The 23,034-nt window shown below is 42.2% G+C and overlaps 1 protein-coding gene across 1 annotated transcript in view; it reads right to left on the bottom strand.

The window, feature by feature from the left end:
* Positions 1 to 23,034, bottom strand: part of LOC137030846 (sodium/potassium/calcium exchanger 3) — a 67,481-nt gene that overhangs the window by 35,797 nt on the left and 8,650 nt on the right. The gene's annotated exons all lie outside the window — the stretch shown is intronic.

Here is a 23,034-nt window from a genome sequence, read left to right as displayed (position 1 = left end):
ATGCGTTTCTGCGTGAGCATCTTGAACGGTAGCTTGTGAAGGCTCCGATTCAAGACGCGCAGATCCAGGATCGGTCGTAACCCGCCGCTTTTCTTGGGTACAATGAAGTAGGGACTGTAGAACCCTGACCTCATATCGGCTGGAGGGACCGGCTCTATCGCATCCTTCGCCAGTAGGACTGCGATCTCCGCACGCAAGACAGGGGCATCGACATCTTTCACTACAGTGAAGTGGACACCCCTGAACCTGGGGGGACGCCGGGCGAACTGAATCGCATAGCCGAGCCTGATGGTCCGAATGAGCCAGCGGGACGGACTGGTGAGCGCTAACCAGGCCCCCAGAGACCGTACCAGCGGGACCAGAGGAACCACAGGCGCACCCGCAGCGGGGCAGCGAGGTGGAACGCAGGGACGCGGCCCGGGGGGCTCTCTCTGCGAGGCGGCCAGACGCGGCGTCACAGTGTGCTGTGCAACACTTACCTGCTTCCACGGGTGGACAGAGGGAGCAGTCGAGGCTTTGACTGCCTGCTGCTCGCTGCTGTCCGTTGGCGAGAAAAGGGGGGGATGAGAGTGGTGAGGTTCTTGCCCTCCCACTGCTCTCCGAGCCCTCTTCGGACCCGGAGATAGAGGAAACTGCTCTTTTATTGAGAATTTGGGTACCAATTTGGGTAACAAAAACAGAAGGAAACAAAAGATTCTCCACCCGGCCCTCCTCCGGGGGAAGGAGCGGTGCGGTCACCACCTCCTGTAGAGCAGTCCTCTCCATCTCCGGGTCGCCCGTCCTAGGGCCGCTTGGACTTGGCCTTGCCACCCTTCTTCTTGGGGGGTGGCGGGACGGGCTGGGCGCCCCGACCGCGACCGGCTCCACGGCGCCGCTTAGCCGGAGGCTGCTGCTGCTGGGGCGCGGGAGCGGGGCGGCCGCAGGGGGGCGCCCTCAGCGACGAGCAGTCTGAGGTGCTGCGGGCGGTGGTGGAGCAGCAGCTGACCGCCTCGGCAGGATATGACTGATGGCCTCAGACTGCTTCTGTACAGTCGAGAACTGTTGGGCAAAGTTCTCGACCGCGTCGCCGAAGAGGCCGGTCTGGGACACGGGGGAATTAAGAAACCTGACCTTGTCGGTATCCCTCATGTCCGCGAGACACAGCCAGAGATGGCGCTCCTGGACCACAAGTGTGGACATTGCACGACCCACTGACCGCGCCGTAACCTTCGTCGCACGAAGCGCGAGGTCCGTCGCGGCACGAAGTTCCTGAAGAACTTGTGGGTCATGACCACCATGGACCTGCAACAACGCCATAGCGTGTAGGGCAGAGGCAGCTTCCCCACAGGCCTGGTAAGCCTTGCCGGTAAGATCCGACGAGTGCTTACAGGCCTGGGAAGGGAGAGACGGCTCCCCCCGCCAGGTGGAGTTAGGGCACAGTTGCATAGCAACGGCCCGTTCCACAGGGGGTATGCGCGTATAACCCTTCGCTGCCCCGCCGTCAAGGGTGGTGAGGGAGGAGGACCCACCGACACGGTTTCGGGCAGTAAAGGTGCCGTCCACGTGCCAGTGAGCTCTTCATGCACCTCCGGGAAGAAAGGCACTGGGGTGGGGGGCTGAGAACCAGCCCTTGCCACCCCGAGATACCAATCGTCCAACCTCGAGGGTTCGGGACACGGTGGAGGATTCCACACGAGCCCGACCCTGTTGGCGGCCCGGGAAAGCATAGCCATCATTTCCAGGTCTGAATCGGGCACAGTTGTCACTCCCGAGGGAGGCAGCTGCGCCGAATCGTCATCCGCGGAAGTATCAGGCTCACCCTCCGATGCAGCGATCGACATCCGGTCATCCTGGGGAGCTCCGAAGGATACGGATGGTACACACCTCTGGGGTGGTCCACCGCGCTCCCCCGGCAGCTCTACTGGCTGCGGAGTGCAGGAGGGATGAGGGTTCCTAGGGGGTTGGTTCCCCGAAGGAAGCGCGCTCACCGTGATCCTCAGGTCACCAGTGCCGCTGCCCGAAGCAACCCTCTGAGGAGGATTGGAACGAGGCAACGGCACCGGGACTCCGCCCCTTTGCAGGAACTGGAGTCTAGACCGCAACTCCGCGATGGTCATCATCCCACAATGGGTACATGACTCGTCCACAAACGCCGCCTCAGCGTGCCTTAAGCCCAAGCACGCGATACAGCGTTGGTGACCATCCCGGGGCGCCAGGTAACGACCGCATCCAGCAGCACACAAGTAGAACGACATCTTTAAAAAGACGCGAACTACTCGTGTAAGCTCTTTCAAGGACTGACTCTTTTAGGTGCTGAAGCACGCAGGGGAATAGCCGCTGCAGCACAGACAGGGAATGTGCAGCCTGTCGTGTGCACTCTCTTTGCAGACGCTGCTTTGAGAACAGCTTTTTAGCGCTCTTAAAGCGCACCGTCACCAGCCGTGAAAACGGCCTTCACGCTGATACACAGCTTAATTTGCTCAAATAAAAAAGGCAAAACACAAAGCAAAGAAGAAAAAATCGGCCCCGCTGCTGTGCTGTTCCTCCTGCACCGGACGAAAAGAGCAGTCAGAGAGAGAGCTGGCTCGTTGAAGTCCGTTCTTCAAACACTCGCTCGTAGAAACCACCGTGTTTGCAGTAGTTCGGCTCCGAAGCGAAAAGCTGAAGATGCAACGCACCTGCTTCTCATTATATACCCGCGCTGCGAGGTGAGCAGCTGATGCAGATGATTGCATGCCAATGTGCATTGGCTCGTTTAGTTACACTCAAAGTAGATTGGCTTCTCTGGCGAGATTCCTATTCGTCGGTCTGTCCGACGTACGTCGAACGTGACCGACTGAATGGGAACTAGTGTAGGAAATAGTAAATGTAAATTATATTATTGAATTTGAATTATCATTTTGCTCCAAAGGTTGCACATATGGTATGGAAAATGTAAATTTAAATACAGAAATGCATAGCCATTATGCATATTTCATTTTAAATTGAATATTGCTGCAAATATGCTTCTATAGATTTCATAATCGCACAAAGCTGGTTTCATTTCTGTTAATCATGCAGCCCTAGATTACACAACAAATGCTCACTCACTTCACATGAACAAGCGCCTCTGTCTCACACACCTTCAAAACTTTGGTAGTGTGTGCAACATGTAGGCCTATGTCGCACTGTACAGCCCTAGGTTTACTGTAGGTGGTAAGTTATTTCCAAATGCAATACAGCATTAATCCTTCAGCACCACTGACGGGACATTTCACTTAAAAAGTGCCCTATAATGTGGAAGAAGCAAAGTAATATCATTTTGAGGAAATGTGTTTTTCCAATGAGTCTGGTTTGTGTCAGTGTGCAAATACGTCACTGTGACCTTTCACCTCACAGCAACAGCCATCTGCTCCACCTCTTGGATACAAGCAGCCAATTTGGCCTTGTGTTTTCCTTTTTCTTACCAGCTGGAGCCAAGTTTAGCTACAGTGCAGCTGAACTGATTGAAAGCCGCTCATAGATGACTCACCCAGTTCTATGTGACAGTTATTCTGATCAAAACAAGGAAGTATAGCATAAAAGACCTCAAATTGCAAGAAAAAAAAATTAAATAGAGAAAAGGCATGATTGGTATTGGTATGAATCAAAGTTGAATCAGCTATAAATCAGCTCTACAGAAGATAAGTGTCATTATTCAGCTCAAGTCAGTTCAAGTTTTGTTCTCATCCAATAGTGTGTAAATCTAGCCAAATCAGTAAAATTACTGAATATTAAGTGCCTTTCAAACTGAAACCACAAAAAAAAAAAAAAAAAAAAAAAAGTGGAGTGTTCCTTTAAGTAGGATGTCACAGTTCTATTAATCTGACCTGTGAATTATGTCAGGGGGTTTAAAGAAAGGAAAACTAAGTGAGAAAGAAGTGAGAATAAGTGGGCAACTGATATCAGATAGCTTCATTGGGCCACAATTTATTAATGCAAATATGGGTACACAGTGGCAAAGCTTGTCTTTTCGCTATGTGGGTGCAAGTGAGAAAGCCTCAGTTAGGTGTAAATTCCAAAAATAAAGCCTATTTCAGATTGCTGTGGAAAATAGCACATCATTATTTTTTTTTTGTGCTAAGTACCTCCAGTTTGTCTTATAATTGAAGATCTTCAAGTCGTTTTGGCTGTTATATAGGTAAGCAAGTAAAATTTAAGCAATGATTGTAACTGACAGAATTTAAAGGAATAGAAAGCCAAAAATTAATATTTTGTCATGACGTTCTAAACCTTTACAAGAAAAAGAAAAAAAATATATTAGGGGTTCTGGGTTCAAGTTAAGCTCAGTTGTGTCACGGTACATTGTGGGTAAACACACACAACGAGGAGGAGTATTCCGAAGTAGACTTTTAATAAAGGAATCAAAGAACCAGGAGAAATAACACACCACATACAAACGAGAACCGACAAAGATTGAGGGAGAACACAGGGAATATATACAAAGCCAACAGAGGAGCGAACAAGACTAATTAAAAAGACACACCTGAACTAAGGACACTAATCAAATGAGTAACCAAGGATACAAACAAGTGGTGGGAAACTGAACAAAGGAAGACATGTGACTAACAGAACATAGAGCAAAACAGACATGTGACAAGTTGACAGAATTTGAAGCTTTGTGTTGATTAGCACAAATCTCTTTTTTCTTAAAAAAAAAAAAAAAAAAAAAAAAAAGGATTGAGGTTATATTGCAGAACTTAAAGGTGCAATATGTAGTTTTTCAGCCTCTAGAGGTTGCCTATCCAATACCAAGGTGTAGCTTGATGAAGCCAAGTTTGAGCGAGGAATCTTGGGACATGTGGTCTTCACCTCACAGCCGGTGGAAAATAATCAGGATAGGACTCGGGCAGGAATCATGCTCATGGATGCTATTATTAATGTTACTGTAGTATGAAGCAGAGCAGGACCGAGTGTTGTGGGAGCTGAACGCAATATTGAGCTGAGCTGGAGCGATTGTTAATGAGAGACGAATGCAACACACGCCTCATGAGCAGCGGAACTTTTATTATGCCACAGTTGCTGGCGCCGCTCAAGAAAATTAAATTTAGAAAATTTGATTTAAACAATAAGACTAAACGTGTTGAGCTATATAATGATAGTTTTCTGTCTATAAATGTATTAAAACAGTTGTTCCCTTGTCTAATAAAACATGTAATACATTAAAGCGTCTTTGGTGTTTCCATGGTTTCTACAAAATAAAACCAGAAACCGAGGTTAACGTGGATATGACGCCATTGACAGGCGTCATATAAAATAGCAATTTTATCACGATTTGCAAATAGTTGGAAACATTTGGGATAGTGTAAGTACTCAACTGAACAAAATATATAACACTGGCCTAGTGGTTTTTGGATATTTTACTGCAAAAATCTTACATATTGCAGCTTTAAAATGCAAGTGAACAGGGAATGTGTTTAAAGGGAATTTGGAGAAATGTAAATGTAAAATGTTTATAATAGCAATAACATCAATTATTCTGTTAAAAACATATTATTTGAGATTTAATGACTTTTACAATTGGTTTAGGGTTATGACGGAGTTGTAAAACTGGATATAATTTACAGATTTACAGATATAATTATGTCTTGTGGCTGTACTATTGAAAGTGGCCATTTTAATGTTTATAAATTGGCCCCGTTCAGTTCCATTGTAAGTGCTTAACTGTAAACTAGATTTTTGCTTTTTTAAAGAAAAGCAGGGACAAGTGGGAATTCATTTTTGTGTTAAGCTATTAATTGCTGTCGAATGAGTTTAACTTGCATTGAATCTGGAATATTTCTTTAATGAGCAGTTTTAAAAAGGCTCATTAAAGCTACTAGCTTTATTCAACAAAGAGCAGTAAATGTTACTAATAGAGCACATGACAGCACAGTAGGTGGCAGTTATTGTGGGAGTGGCAAAAAGTTTGAGTGGCAGCACTGTAGTTCAGGTTCAATGCTGTGAAAAGCACACAAAACACATCTAAAATGGGAAAGATCTTTGTGATTAACTGTACAAATAGTTTCAACAAGAAATCATACCTTTCTTTTTACAGACTGCTGAAAGCTTGAGAAAACAGAAGCAAATAGCATAAACAACTAGAATCCAAGCCAAATTTTGGGGTATATATATATATATATATATATATATATATATATATATATATATATATATATATATATATATATATATATATGGGAGAAAAAAGAAGTTATTAAATAGATTCAGTTTACAGCATGGAACTCTGTATTGTCTGCCTGACAGTAACATTTATGTATTTTTCCGGCATCTGAATCAGGTACATAAATATATGTAACACTGTTGAGTCCAACTGCCATTATTTTAAGAAGATAATCATTTGTTTTACACCTATTTTCACAGTTTTCCCTATTAAATCTAGTCATGTTGCAGGATGTTTTGTCATATGTCCCAGTGGGAAACTAACATCAATGCATACTCTGTATATTACCATTTTTGTTTGTGCATATGATCCAAAGGCCTCAAGTAAATTAAATCAGTAATTCATCGTGATCCCTTTTGTTTTATTCCAATATTAGTTGTTAGCGTAACAATTAGCATTGTATTGAATATTGCTTTCAAATTGCAAGACAATAAATTGTCAGGTTGTATATTTGATTTACTGATATCTTGATTTTTTTTAATTTTTTTATGAATACTCTAGTTTCATTGCTGGATTGAAAAATGACAAAGGATGTGACTTCAATCAGACAGTAGGGACACATTATCACAAATATCTCAAGATGTAAACATTTGATTGGCTAAAAATAAAAAGTAAAATGACAGTAATAAATGTGCATTTGCTGTGAAATAATATTTTCTCTCATAAAACAAGTAGATTTATATGGTCAATGGACATGTTAGGGTCACTTTCCCTAAATATCTGGCAAATCACATCCAGTCAAAAGCATCCACATTGTGTCAACCAATTTCTTCTGCTCATGTCATGTGACCTTTATGCAGCATGTCAGAAGAGGTAACACTCAAGGTCTCTGATTACAACATTGTCAGAAATGATGCAGCATGATTTGATTTTTATTTGACTGCAGCAATTGGGTTTGTCTTTGTAAGGGATTTTCTTGCCACCTACTCCTGTGAAATGTACACAAAATATTTGGCTAACGCAAAGAACATCATGTGCAATGATTACTGACATGCCTAAAAATAGCACCTTCCCTTTCCTTCTCATTATTTATTTCCTCCCACCTTTCTCTCTCTCTCTCTCTCTCTCTCTCTCACTGCCTCAGTCTTTTTCATCTAAGCTCTCGCTCTCTCACGGCTCTCCACAAACACACGCACTCCCAAAATTTTGCATTCAGTTGCCAAGCAACACAAACCTCAAAGGACGGGGTCTGCCGTCTCGTCTTTTTAAAGGAACAAAAACAATGGCCAGGACGAGAGAGAGAGAGAGAGACAGAAGGGGAAAAAAATGAAATCGACCTCAGACTTATTACATAATCCCTTCTAATTATTGAAGAACAATTAAAGAAATTGTGCCTATTAAACATAATATTGCTCAGCTCTCACAGACAACAAAAATGCTGTATATATGATTTCACCAGAAGAATTTTCACCAGATTTTTACCATCTCATCCAAAGGTAGAGCTCTACAACACATCTTCAGACAATGAGAGCAGTTATTAAACCCAGGGCATTTCTGCAAGCATGCTTTGACTTGATGAGTTACCTACTGGAGTCTCATACTCACAAAATGCTTACAATATTTACCCATCCCTTTAATTTACAATAGCAATGATCCAGTCATTGCAGTATAAAGATTAAAGGCAAATTAAACATGATTCAGCCTTCAACAACAATGCTAACATAGTTGTATTTTAATATTAAAACACAATTTATTAAAACAAAACTGTCATAAAATATGTAGCTTTAAAGGATTAGTTCACTTTAAAATGAAAATTACCCCATGATTTACTCAAACTCAAGCCACCCTAGGTGTATGACTTTCTTTTTTCAGATTAATACAATCAGAGTTATATTAATAAGCACCATGTTGCGCCCAAGCTTTATAATAGCAGTGCACGGAAACCTCCTGTTTAGCTCAAAAAAGTGCATCCATCCATCATAAAAATACTCCACACGGCTCCTGGAGTTAATAAAGGCCTTCTGAAGTGAAGTGATTGTGATTGTAATAAAAATATAAATATAAATATAAAAAATATCCATATTTAACAAGATATAAAGTAAATTAAAAAAGTTTTTCGTAAGCTGAATACAGAAGGCGTAGGATGTAGCATGCTTGAACTGCGAGAAGCATTACACTTTCTTCGTAAGTTGAATATGGAAGACGAGATATTTTACTTTATAACTTTTTAAATATGGATATTTCCCTTACACAAATGTATCGCTTCACTTCAGAAGGCCTTTATAAACCCCCCAGGCCGTGTGGAGTATATTTATAATGGATGGATGCACTTTTTGGAGCTAAACAGGTGGTATCTGTTCACTGCCATTATAAAGCTTGGCAGCATCGGGGTGATTAATAATATAATTCTGATTGTATTCATCTGAAATAAGAAAGTCATATACACCTAAGATGGCTTGAGGGTGAGTAAATTTCATTTTAAAGTGAACTAATCCTTTAACTGCACTGTAGTCAATATTTTAATTTTAAGTCTCAAAAATAAGCACTATATGCAATGCTTTTAAGTTAACATAACACTAAAATTGTTTGACAGTAATATTTTACATTAGATGTAAAGTGCGTTAACTAATATAAACTAACAATGAGCAACAAATTTTAAAGCATTTATGTCAATGTTATGAATACAATGTTCATGTTAGTTCACAGAGCATTAATTAATGTTAACTTTTGATCTTAATGTAGTGGTAATGTTGAGCTTAACGTCAATTAAGATTTCTAAATACAGTAGAAATATTGTTTATATTTAGTTCATGTTAATGTAGTTAACTAATGTTAACAAATGAAATGTAATTATAAGGTGTTACCTGTTGGACTTCTTAGTAATCACCTTTTCCACCTCCCTCTACAAACCATTAGTGAATACTCTCTGTACTGTAATGTTCTTGGATTAACTCACTCAATGTGTCGTCTCCTTTAGACATTGATTGGGAGTGTTGGCTGATTAAGAGTATGCAAGTTGAATTTAAGAGCCATTTAGCCTTAGTGCTCAATTCTGATTTATTGCTCAGATCCAGTTTTTTTTTCTTTTTTTTTTTTGTATAGTTGTTCACTTTTTTGTTTTAAATGTGGCCAATATCAGATTCCAGTGTGAACAGATCATGGTCTTGGACTGATCCGTATGCGCAAAGGAAAAATACAAAGACGACATGTAGCGTGCTGTCATATGGTAGTAAAGATGGAGTACATTAAAGTAAGCGATTATGTGTGATGTGATTAGTGTGATCTGCCGTGGAAGCCAGTGAATTTATGCACAGACAATATAAAAACAAAGTTGAGGATGCAAAAAAAGAGCAGAGTTTTTAAACATTTATAATACGAGCCCTCATGTTTTGATTGTATATAGAGCTGTCACTGTAATACTTATAAGTTCTGACACATCATTGTCCTTCCACTGACTACCTTTCACAATTGTATTGATATAAATTTTCCTACCATTAGTACAGAACTGTGACAAATGTTGCTCTAGACTAGAGTAACGAAAAATTCCAATATGACTGTTCAGACCGAGGTCGCATTGCAAAACATCTCGATTCCATGTGGTTTGTGCTATTCACATTGTCATGACAAAAACAGATCTGAGTCACATATGAGCAAAAAAATTGGATTTGGGCCACAATTTACCTGCAGTCTGAACATAGCCTAAGTATGTCAGGGTGACCACTGACCAGACATCCCGTTTTCCAAGAACAGTCCCCATTTTCTGAAAATGTTTTATGTGTATCCCTTGTGAAACAGAAGTATATTTGAATAAAAATAGTACTAATTACGGATAGTTTAAAAGAATATACCTAAGTGCAAACTGAATGTAATGTTTCCAGACACTTAACTGTGTCAGAGCTGGTTGCAGGTAAAGAGAGAGAACGTGTGGATCTGTCTGCAGGAATATTAATTAACTGCTTAATGTACTGCCAAGCATTTATGGTAAACTGAAATATACTTTAATGTCATTTCTATTGAAATTTGTATGGCATGTACTTAAATATATTTGTAATTACACATTTGCAATAAAGTTGAAAATTAGTACATTAAAAATATATTAACACTTTACAATAAGGTTCCATTAGTTAAGGCATTAAAATATTAACTAACAATGAGCAATACATTTGTTGCAGTATTTATTAATCTTTGTTAATGCTAGCAAATAAAAATACAGCTGTTCATTGTTGGTTCATATTAGCTCAGGTCCATTAAATAATACTAACAGATACAACATGTAATTTTAATAATGTATTTGTACATATTTAAATTAACAATAACTTAGATTAATAAATGCTTTTGAAATATTTTTCATTGTTAGTTCACGTTTACTAATGTAGTTAACTATAATGTTCACAAATGAGACCTTATTGTAAAGTATTACCATATTAACTTAAGATGTAATATTGAATAACACACTACAGTTAGATTCAAGTACTTATACATGTGCTTTAATATGTAAGTCAACACATCAAAATAATTGCATTTATTATTGCATGTATTTTAAATTTTAATTTGACATTGTTACAAAGTGCACTTTTTAAAAGCATTCTTAAGTATGATAAGTAATAGTCACGGAAGTGTACTTAAAGGATTAGTTCACTTTTAAATAAACTTTTGCTTATAATTTACTCACCCCCATGTCATCCAAGATGTCAATGTCCTTCTTTCTTCCGTCAAAAAGAAATTAAGGTTCCCTTTCGTGGGAACTATCGACGCTGCGTGAAACGCATTGGGAACCTTCTGCGTGATATCGTCATTGAAGCACTCCTGTATCCAACCAATCGTGTAACGAGACGTCAGAGACGGGTGACGTCACGGACCAGGAAACTATAAAGCATGCCCGGCTGCAGAGAACACTAGCTTCTGCTATCTTCAGCAAGCGCTCCATGTTATCCCGTGTGTCTTATTTAGTGTTTGTCTGTCTTATTATCATCCCTGATTTCACTCTTTGTCTGAGGACAAGAGTTTCAGCAACACTTGTGTATATTGTTACCGCTGTCTGTGCGTCTTATTTAGTGTTTGTTTGTCGTCTCTTTGTCTGAGGACAAGAGTTCCACAACACTGTACATATACACAAAAAAGACACGATATATATATAAATAATGGCGGAAGGCAAACAGTTCAGGAAGTGTGCGTCTCCCTGCACTCGATTTATTCCTGACGGGGACACTCACGATATGTGTGTAGTTTGCCTGGGGGTTGAGCACGCGCAGGCAGCTCTCGAGGGAGCTGTCTGCGTGCACTGTGAGAAGCTCACCCTTAGAGTGTTGAGATCTCGCCGGGCACTCTTTGACAAGAGAGAGGGTGCCTCGGTCGGTGTTCCCCGCGGATCGGGTCCCGCTGCTGCTGAGGCGGAGCGGAGACTCCATTCGTGGGGTTCACAGATGGATCTGGCAGCGGGGGTTGAGACGGGCTCCGCCCTATCTCTTCCTTTAGCTGCCAGACCCAATGTCTCTCCTGCCGTGGTGGAAGCACGCCCTGCGGTTTCTTCCCCTCGGGACGAGACATCGGCGCTTCATCTATCTTCATCTGAGGATGTTGACGTGATGAGCGTCGACGCAGGGGAAGAGGGACCGCCATCCTCTTCCCCCGCATATGAGGAGCTCTTAGGGGTAGTGACCAGAGCTGTAGACAAGTTAAATATCAGTTGGCCTGAAACAGAGCGGGGAGACTTAAAACAGAAAAGTAAGCTTGATGAACGCTTTCTCCCCGCACATTCACTACCCCAGCGTCGGTGCTTACCGTTCTTCCCGGATCTACACACTGAGGTGTCTAGGTCCTGGAATAGACCAGTACAACATCGAGTGTTCAGCCCCCAGACTTCACTCTATAGTAACATCGTGGGGCCGAAACAGCATGGTTACGCGGAGTCCCCGCCGAGACTGTTGAACGGAAGCAGTCTCGGCCCGCAACGAGCTCCTCAGGACTCCACAACAATGCGGGCACGTCTGACTCCTGCCCGTGTGAGCTCTGTTCTGTCAACCGTAAAAGGGGTGAAGTTAGGCCAGTCTCTCACTGTGAAACAGTTTCAGAAACTGTTGGGTCTAATGGCAGCTGCGTCCAACATAATTCCCTTTGGCCTCCTGCACATGAGACCCCTACAGTGGTGGCTCAGGACCAGGGGGTTCTCCCCGAAGGGGAACCCTTTTCGAATGATCAAAGTCACACGGCGATGCCTTCATGCCCTAACTATGTGGAAAGACCCCTGGTTCCTGTCCCAGGGTCCCGTGTTGGGAACCTCTGGTTGTCGTGCAATGCTTACAACAGACGCTTCCCTCACGGGCTGGGGAGCGATCATGAACGGTCGCTCAGCCCAAGGTCTTTGGGAAGACCATCATCTTTCCTGGCACATAAATCGGCTGGAGATGATGGCGGTGTTTCTAGCACTAAAACACTTCCTCCCAGACCTGAGAGACTACCATGTGCTGGTCCGCACAGACAATATGTCAGTGGTCTCTTATATAAATCATCAGGGGGGCCTACGGTCTCGCCAACTAAATTATTTGGCCCGTCGGATCCTCCTGTGGTCTCAGAGGAAGCTGCTTTCGTTGAAGGCAGCTTATATCTCCGGGAGTCAGAATGTGGGGGCAGACGCCCTGTCGAGGCAGGGGCCGAGGCCCGGGGAGTGGAGACTCCACCCAGAAGTGGTGGATCTCATTTGGAAAAATTTCGGTCAGGCACAAGTAGACCTGTTTGCTTCGGGAGAATCAACCCAGTGTCCACTCTGGTACTCCCTCACACATCCAGCACCCCTGGGTTTGGATGCCATGGTACAGATGTGGCCGAGGCTACGTCTGTATGCTTTTCCCCCGTTCGCTCTGCTCCCACGAGTCCTGGAGAAAGTACGCCAAGAAGGGGTCAGCCTAACCGACCCGAATATGGTTCTCGGACTTGGTGTCCATGATAGATGGCTCTCCAATGGAGCTTCCCTTAAGGCCAGATCTCCTATCTCAGGCGGGCGGCACGATAGTACATCCCCGCCCAGAACTATGGAAACTGTGGGCCTGGCCTCTGAGGGGGCCAGGTTCATAGAGGCTGGTCTCTCAACTGAGGTTGTTGAGACCATACTTAGCTCCAGGGCTCCCTCCACGAGGAAGCTTTATTCCTATAAATGGAATCTATTCTCTACTTGGTGTAGACGACATGAAATAGACCCTTTTCATGCTCCAATAAGCTCTGTGCTATGCTTTCTCCAAGAAAAATTCTCGGAAGGCCTATCTTACTTAACCTAGAAGGTTTATGTTGCGGCTATATCAGCCTACCATGTTGGGGGGGATTCCTCGGTGGGTCGAGACCCCCTCGTGTCACGCTTCCTCCGTGGTACACTGAGGTTGAGGCCTCCAGTGCGCACAAGGACCCCGGCTTGGGACTTATCAGTGGTTCTACAAGGGTTAGCCGAGGCTCCCTTTGAACCACTGGAGGAGGTGTCTATAAAGTTTCTAACTTTAAAGACTATATTTTTGCTTGCTATTACTTCTCTGAGAAGAATTGGAGATCTTCAGGCCCTTTCAGTGGCCCCCTCGTATCTGGAGTTCGCTCCTGGAATGGTGAGAGCATTTCTTCATGCTAGACCAGGCTATGTGCCAAAGGTCCCCACCAATGTCCCGGGTCCTATTGTGCTTCAAGCTTTCCATCCTCCTCCATTTACATCCTCGGATCAGGAAAAACTGAATCTGCTCTGCCCAGTTAGGGCTTTGGATGCATACGTCCACAGAGCTGCCCTGTGGCGGAAAACAGAGCAACTGTTCGTCTGTTACGGCTCCCCTAATAAAGGGGGACCGGCGTCCAAGCAGAGAATGAGTACGTGGGTGGTCGAGGCCATCTCACTAGCATACAAAGCGGCCGGACAGGCCTCTCCATTTAATGTCCGTGCTCATTCCACAAGGGGTATGGCGGCGTCAAGAGCTTTGATGTCGGGCGTCTCTATGAGTGACGTTTGTGACGCAGCTGGATGGTCAAGCCAGCATACGTTTATCAGATATTACAACCTTGATGTAGGCTCCACTCCGGGCTCCTCCGTACTCTCGAGCTAACATGAACAAGCACTTGAAGTACGGCACAGTTGGGATTGATAGTTCAGCGTCGATAGTTCCCACGAAAGGGAACGTCTCGGGTTACAGATGTAACCCTGGTTCCCTGAGTAAGGGAACGAGACGCTGCGTCTCTTGCCGTACCCCTGCATGCTTGCGAGTGCTTGCTTCAGATTTACCACAGAAGCTAGTGTTCTCTGCAGCCGGGCATGCTTTATAGTTTCCTGGTCCGTGACGTCACCCGTCTCTGATGTCTCGTTACACGATTGGTTGGATACAGGAGTGCTTCAATGACGATATCACGCAGAAGGTTCCCAATGCGTTTCACGCAGCGTCTCGTTCCCTTACTCAGGGAACCAGGGTTACATCTGTAGCCCGAGACGTTTTGAGATGAGGAATAAGGGTCTTATCTAGCGAAAAAATCAGTAATTTAAAAAAAAAAAAAAAAAAAAAAAAAGTTTTATAAGTACAAATGTTCTCCTTGCTCTGTTCTCGGATGCGCGTTCATGACGTCATGTAATACGCAATTACGTTGAAAAGGTCACGCTTGACATAGGCGGAAGTACAGATTCAGTGTTTACAACTTGAACGTGCAAATACTCAATCAAACGCCGTTTACAAAAAAAGGTAACGTTAAAACAACAATGTCGGACCATGACTTGACCATTTCAATCCCGCCATTAGAATCAGTCGGTGAGTCCCTGTTTACATCTCGCTGCATTACCGGACAAAATTTCCACCGTTACTGAGCACCAGACGCGAAGCTCAGCGCAGAGCCACGTCTTTAAAATTCGAATGCATTGTTTCCTATGAGTGTACACACACCGGCGGCGACATTCGGCGCCTGTCCGCGGTGCCAAGCTACGACTCAAAATCCTGCCGTGCCACAGAGCGCCATGTACATTGTTTTACATTAAATGTATATTATATTTCTCTCAAATCGTCGTTAATGTACATACTGACTTCACCCTGTGCTGCAAGATACATCAGTTTTACATTCTTAGTTTAACAGCTTGAATAAAGTCTAAAAATGTATAATAAACATAGCATTTTCTTTCCTTTTGCTTTGTTGTGCCATTTTTCCATGTACACTAACCTCAGTGCGAAATATTAAAGCATATGTAACGTTTCCCTGTTGATGTAAAACACTCCCATTGTGCAGCTCTCCTATCAGGAGTCAAGTCAAAATTGAGCTTGCGCGTATATAATGTGCGCGTCCGGTGTGCGACCCCCTTTAGAGGTGTTTTTGTTCTGATGGAGAAGGGTATGACAGTCTGATGGTACTGACAACACAGGATGGAAGAACCATTAGTTGTTTTACCTTGTTTTTGTAAACGGCGTTTGTCTCAATCAGCTCCCTAGTTCAGTAGTCAGGGCACTGATCAGGGAATCAGCCGCATTCACTTTCATACTGATTCACGACCTAGGGAACTAGCGAGCTGATCAAGACGCAGGGTTTGTATTTGCACGTTCAAGTTGTAAACACCGAATCTGTACTTCCGCCTATGTCAAGCGTGACCTTTTCAACGTAATTGCGTATTACTTGACGTCACGAACGCTCATCCGAGAACAGAGCAAGGAGAATATTTGTGCTTATAAAAGTTAAACTTTTTAAAAAAATTTTAAAATGACTGATCGTTTCGCTAGATAAGACCCTTATTCATCGTCTGGTATCGTCTGGTATAGTTTAAAGCCCTTTGAAGCTGCACTGAAACTGTCTTTAGGACCTTGAACCATCTGGTGCCCATTCAAGCCCATTATATGGAGAAAAATCCTGAAATGTTTTCATCAAAAACCTTAATTTCTTTTCGACTGAAGAAAGAAGGACATGGACATCTTGGATGACATGGGGTGAGTAAATTATAAGCAAAAGTTTATTTAAAAGTGAACTAATCCTTTAAGTGGCCTTTTATTTCATTTATTTTATATTATGTGCAAGTACAGTTTTTTTTTTTTTTAAATATACATTTAAGATTTCAAGGACACAAGAATTCACTTTCAATACAGTTAAATGCACTTCTTTTTCTTGAGGGTATGGAGAGCATTCTGCATGAATGTGAGAGTTCTTTGTTTGTATGTGTATGCGAGTTTGAAATATGTCCCAAATGTCACCTCATACCTGAATCTCCATTCAGATCCTTTGATAGAGTAAAGGCTGACATTTCTGCCTTCCTGCCAATGCAGCAAGTGAGCAACATCATTGACATTTTGTTGATTATAATTGGTGCAATGTTGTGTTGTTGCATCACGTCGAGCTGCTTCCTTGCACAGGGTTAAAAACCAAAAGAACTGGGTCATGCATAGAGCTCACAGTTTTTGTTACTGCGCACTGAAAAATGTGAAATTTTGCAATTGTTACCTAGAGCTATTTCAACCTGATCAGACCCTTAAAAATGATGTGAAGTAACTGAATGTAGTCTCAGAGTCAATAACTCATGGCATTTGTGCTAACACACTTTGATTTGACCTATATCAGATTCTCTATATCAAAAAGTTTAGTTTGATAGTCTTATGGTACACTTTATCCCTGCCATTCCTGATTGACTGCACTTGTGAAATAAAATGTTCTTAAATGTATTGTGTACGTCAAAGCTTAAGAGTATATTTCTTAAAAAAAAAAAAAAAAAACTGTACTTGCTGCAGTTGTGGAAATTAGATTTTAAAAAAAAAAAAAAAAAAAAAAAAAAAAATGACAAAAAAAAAGAGTAAAAGATGGGCTTACTGGTCGTTTGTCTCCTAATCCTCGATCAAGAGGATCGTTCCCTCAAGGACCATGCAAGGAAATTTTTAGACCTGGCATGCCAAACACCACTCCCTATGGTTGTTTTTTAAATACCAGCCTAAATGAGCGGTCCTGCCCAGAGAAGATCCTTAAGGTACATTTGTTGGCTATGTGGAGTGGGTGTCAGCGATTGCAGCACAGTCCATCCCTAAACCAGAAACGGGGCTCTGGCTCATTGATTCATGGAATAGGGAGCCAATTCTCACCCAAGTACCCACCCTTGAACTCTCTTCTCCTCAGCCAGATCCATGGAATTACATTGATGACCTGATCCCACTCAATGTCCTTTATATGCCATTATTTGCATACTCTCTGATGGTTCCCTCCCCTGCCCTGGATCTGTCTGCTCCACTGGTGCCACTCAGCTCCTCGGCTCTGCCCTCTCTGCTATCTCCATCCAGCTTTTGGGCTCTGCCTCTGCCTTCTTGATCCCCAGCTCTGCACGTTGATGTGGATCCCCCAGCATCACCTCAGCCTCCAGGCCCATAATTCCACCTCCGCCTGTCTGCCCATCAGCTCTGCCCCAGCTCTGTGCTGCCTCAGCTCCATCGTGGTCCATCAGCCCTTGAGCTTCACCAAGCTCCTCCTTCCATCTCCTCAGTCTGCCGAGCCCCTATCACCATCTTCAATTACACGGCACGGCTGCGAACCACGTTCAGGCGGACTGTCTATTTTTTATTTTTGTTGTTTTGTGTGAATGGAAGAAGTATAATTTTCTTCATGGCTGAAGGAACTGAATATGGTTGTGTTTAACGAGTCACCCTGGACCATTGCCGCCTTGGTTCTGCCTGTAGTGCACTCCTTTTCACCTACTGTAACCAAACTTCATGCACATATAGATCTGACCAAGCCTAACAACTTTCGCACTCTAAATTTTGGGTTGTTTGAAAAATGCATGCTCTGGAATTTGATATGATTTTCCTAGGCAGTTCCTCTGATCACCACCAAACTCGGTCAACATGAATGCTAAATTGCAAACAGTTTTTTGATATCTCAAACTGTTTGGCTGTGGCAACACATTTTGCATATATTGACTGATTTTGATTAAACTTCAGCTGTATGTTCGTTGTAGGAGGCTGATCACATGGATGTGACTATTGTGAGTCAAAGTCATAGCACAACCAACTGGCAGCAGGAAGTGTGTTCCTTTTGAAAAATGCTTTGAAATCACCCTCTTATATTTATGTGATTTCCTTCATACATGGTCAGAATAATGTCAAGACACATCAAAATGTAAAACTGTGAAGAGATTTTTAATAGCTTAAACAGTGTTGCCATGGCAATGCATCAAACTTTAATTTCTTTTCAGGTGTTTTTGAGGCTCTTATGCTTCAAATTTTATGGAACTCGACACACACATCAGAGTTCTTGACCGTTAGACATTGGCAAAAGCTAAGAAATCGTTGTGGTGGAGGGGCTCTGTAGTGCCACATTTCGACTAAAGTAGGGGATTTAGTTTTACCTACAGTCACCAAACTGTACATATATTGCTCTCATCGAGTTTGACAACTTTCTAGTTTACAGTCATTAGCTCTGACCAATAGGAAGTCGGCTATTTTGGTTTGAATGTGGATTTTTGCAAAAAATCAGGCACTGAATTTTTAACTACTACTTAACTACTACTAAACTTTTTCAGCATAATGCAAAGACATTGAAGATGCTAAATTGTGAACGGATATTGGTCTCTAATGATGATGCCTTGGTGAGAGATTAAAATAATGACAAAAAAGTAAACAGGAAATGTCTCATATCTTCTAAACAATACATTTTACCTAACTCTATTATACCACACTCTATATAAAATAATACAAATATTAAGGGTAAAAAACACATTTTATTCTATTTTTCAATTAATGCAATTTGTGTAAGTTAAAAATAGGCAGAATAGTGCTTTCTGGTTGAAATAAATAAATAAAATAAATTGTCATAGTATAACCACTAGATGGCAGCATTTAAAAAAACAAAAAAAACAAAACAATAAAACAACGCTTGAAACAATGTTGCCAATGACCTACTTTTATTAGGCATTACATTTGGATATAAGTAAACTATATACTATTTACTATATATTTATATAATCTCAAAGGTTACTTTCTGTCACAGTTTAGAATTTTTTTTTATTAAATGTTGAATCTTCTGGCTTAACTAACTGGTAAACAGTCTCCAACTAATCCTTTTGTCTTACACTGCCTCTCTTTCTCTCTCTCTCAGCTTATAAATCATACCAAGTGATGCTTTTTGAAAATGTAAAAATGCAGAAAGGGGGTAGGGGTAGTTTTAGGGGATAGAATTTACAGTTTGTACAGTATAAAAACCATTACATCTATGGAAAGTCTACGTATAGATTAGGGCTACAAGACATATCGTTTTAGCATTGATATCGAGATGTCTGCATCCAAGATAGTCACATTGCAGGATGTGCAATGTCAAGTATAGAGACGGTACTTGATCTGTTATCCGTATGGGCCAGCTGCCCCCAGTTCGGAATGCATATGATTCACAGAGCAATTGTAAAGTTTAACCACCAAAGAGTGAAAGTTTATCATTTGCATGTGTTTTTAAGTCCTGTCAGTTTAAACATCAAGCACAAGAAGACTGGAACTCAGACGCTGTTTTCTGTGTACTCACACAGAGCTGCGCAGACACTATGATAACACCGAATTCAGTTGTCTTTCAGAACAGACACGTGAAATGAAGTCAAAATGCCTGTCTCAGTGAGTATCCTCGTAAACAGACAGTCGGTTATATGTTGTAAACAATTTAAAAAGAAAACGGATCATTATATTGGATCCATGCTTTTGTCTTAAAGTGACAGCAGCCTTATATACCTGCAGCTGTTCGTCATCAATTTTAATCAAACAACAAAAAAGAAAGAGAAAATCACTTATGTTGCTTTAACGAAGATAAATTGAACGAAAACCACAAAAACACATGGTACACCTCTGGTGTCTCGGGGTGCAGCAGTTTCCATCGAAGTGTGGGGTGTTCCATCTTCCAGTCGTTGCCCAGGACATGGAACACCCAGCACCCCCTCAACGGGAAGTATCAAAATTGGTACCTATTTCAGAAAACTTGGCAGCATGGAAGCTACTGCCAGGCATCTGTACTTGGGTTATAATGACAGTAGAAAAAGGGTACAGAATCCAATTTGCTCATCGCTCTCCAAATTTCAATGGCCTGGTTCCCACTACCAGAAAACCAGAGCAGGCACATTTACTGCCACAAGAGCTGCAATCTCTTCTGGACAAAGGGGCCATAGAACATGTCCCCCTGCCAGAGAGAGAGACAGGCTACTACTGTCGATACTTCCTGGTCTCCAAAAAAGATGGAGACTGCGTCTGATTGTAGATCTACGAGGCTTGAACTGTTCCGTCAGAACTATCAAGTTCAAGATGCTAACTATCAAGATGATCATGTCGCAAATTCAACATCATGATTGGTTCATCACAATCAATCTCAAAGATATTTTCACATAGAAATATTGCCACAACACAGGTAGTTCCTGAGGTTCGCTTTGGGGCACGAAGCTTACCACTATCGGGTTCTTCCATTTGGCCTATCCCTATCACCCCACACATACACAAAGTGCATGGATTCAGCGCTGGCTCCTTTGCAACTCCAGGGCATCTGCATTTTGAATTACATAAACGACTAGTTGATACTAGCACAGTCACATAAGCCAGCGTAACGACACAGAGATGTCATTCTAGCTTTTCTTGTCTCTCTGGGGTTGAGACTCAATGCCAGCAAAAGCATTCTCTCTCCTACCCAGAGAATGACATACTTAAGGGGTCATATGGAATTCGATCACGATGCACACACAATTGTCTCCTGCTCAAGTCATGACCATCCAGTACACCTTGAACAATGTCAGGCTAGGTCAATGTCTTACTATTCGTCAGTATCAATGGTTATTAGGTCTCATGGCATCTGCGTCCACAGTGATCCCTATGGGCCTCTTGAACATGAGACCATTCCAGTTGTGACTCAAAGCCAGGGGATTTCATCCAAGGGCCAATCCCCAAAGGCAGATAACGTGTCCCGGACTACGTACCCTCTCTATGTGGCTCAGACCCAAGTTCCTTATCTTGGGTCCTACTCTAGATGTGCCTTGCTGTCGCAAAATGCTAACAACAGACACCTCCATGTCAAGCTGGGCAGTGATCTTTAATGATCGTCCAGCCTGTACCCAAAGATGACCCTCCCTGGGTGTGGGAGGATCATCAGATTGAATAAACTGCCTCAAACTGATGACTGTATTTCTGGCCCTGAAATACTTCCTCAAGCAGTTGAGAGGCTGCCATGTCCTAGTACGGATGGACATCACAATGGCAGTCTCTTACATAAATCACCATGGAGGTCTGTGTTTGTGCCACCTAAACAGGCTAGCGCAGCAGATTTTTTCTGAAGTTCCTGTCAGTGAATCTATATCCCTAAACCTCTAAATGTGAGAGCAGATTTACTGTCCAGACAGAGAATATCGATGGGGGAGTGAAAACAAATCTGTGTAAGATTTTACAAAGTGACCTCTTCTCTCTGAGCAGACAGTGCAATGTCCCGTCTACTTCTCTATGAGTCACCCAGCCCCCTGGGTCTGGACACAATGGCGCATACATAGCCCAGAATGCTTTTACCCCCGATTTCTCTGCTCCCGGGAGTTCTAGCCAAAGTTCGCCAGCAAGGATCTTGCCTCTTATTGATAATGTCGTGTTGGCCAAACATCGCGTTGCCACACAGAGGATGTCCCAGGACCATTCTTCAGACAATGTGATACCTGAAGATGCTTCTGTGGTACATCTAATTATACAGACGAGCGTGCATTACTATGAAGTCACCATCTGAGGCTGTCAATTTCAATGTCAATTTCATTGACGTGTTATACACAGTATTCACAGATGGTTATGCAAAGCTGTTCCCATAGCGCTAAGCGCGGCATCTCGTTCCCATTTTATCAGGGAACAGGGTTACAGTATAGGAACCCAAGACGTTTTCCTAAAGCCACTGGGGTGGTGGTAGCACTGGGGCTTGGGCCCAATCATCGCTGATTGCAGCTATATTTTTATTTATTTATTTATTTTTTTTAAATAGTTTAACATGCTATAAAGTGTCCAAAAACATTACATTCCGTTTGCACTTAAGTACGGCGTATATTTTTTTCTGTAATAAGTACTATTTTTAAAAGTATGTTAAAGTTTACTTTTCCTCAGTGCAACACAACTGTTGATAACTTTGTTAATTACAATGGGTGCATACTACTTTTGTTGCAACTTAAGCCACTCACTTGCAGTGTAAGCACAGGCATTTTTATATTTAAAAACAGCAATATACATATAGGCTACTGTATATCAAAATAAACACAAAGGGCTTCTACACTTGCAACAGATAATTCACTGCAACAGATAATTCACTTGCAACAGATAATTCAATGCAACACTGCAACAGATAATTCAGAAACACGTATTTTCCATCATGTGACCAAAAGTGCAATTGGATCTTGCACATTTTTATTCATCAAACACTCAATCTGATCATTCGCTAGTGCTAATTTTGGCAACTAACTGCTTCAAGCATCCAGTCAATGATGTATGGCATTATTTAAACTGCTTGCTGTGCGCACATAGATAAGAGCAGACAGACAATGCTGTGATCTCAGTTCTCAGTACTTTGCATTTACAAATGGCAACAGAATTACAATAATAACAACAAATGTATTTGTCTGAGATCAATGTCTGTAACTTTTCTTCGGATGAGACAGCAGAGCGTCTGTTCCTGACTTCTGTTTATGTTTGCTGTAGCTTCTTAATATCCCTGGACAGTGTATGTTTTCTTTTCCATTCCTTTTTAACTCATTCTGTTTTTTGTACACCTTAAAGATGATGTTTGGCAACAACTTGGCCCCTTCAGACAGAACACTGCTTTCTGAAGGCCAAGTAGACATTTGTGCTTTTAAAAAGAGTACTTCTTATGGAAATAATATACTTTTTAAAAAACCTACTTAAGTGCAAACTGAATGTAATGTTAAGATAAAGACTAAGATAGTAGTTTCAATTTATATTAAATGCAGTTTGCTGAACTTTAGAGTG

Source organism: Chanodichthys erythropterus, chromosome 11, assembly GCF_024489055.1.
Source record: "Chanodichthys erythropterus isolate Z2021 chromosome 11, ASM2448905v1, whole genome shotgun sequence".
Classification (NCBI taxonomy): Eukaryota; Metazoa; Chordata; class Actinopteri; order Cypriniformes; family Xenocyprididae; genus Chanodichthys; species Chanodichthys erythropterus.
The sequence above is the reverse complement of the archived record's forward strand: the minus strand, read 5'-3'. Positions and strand labels throughout refer to the sequence as shown.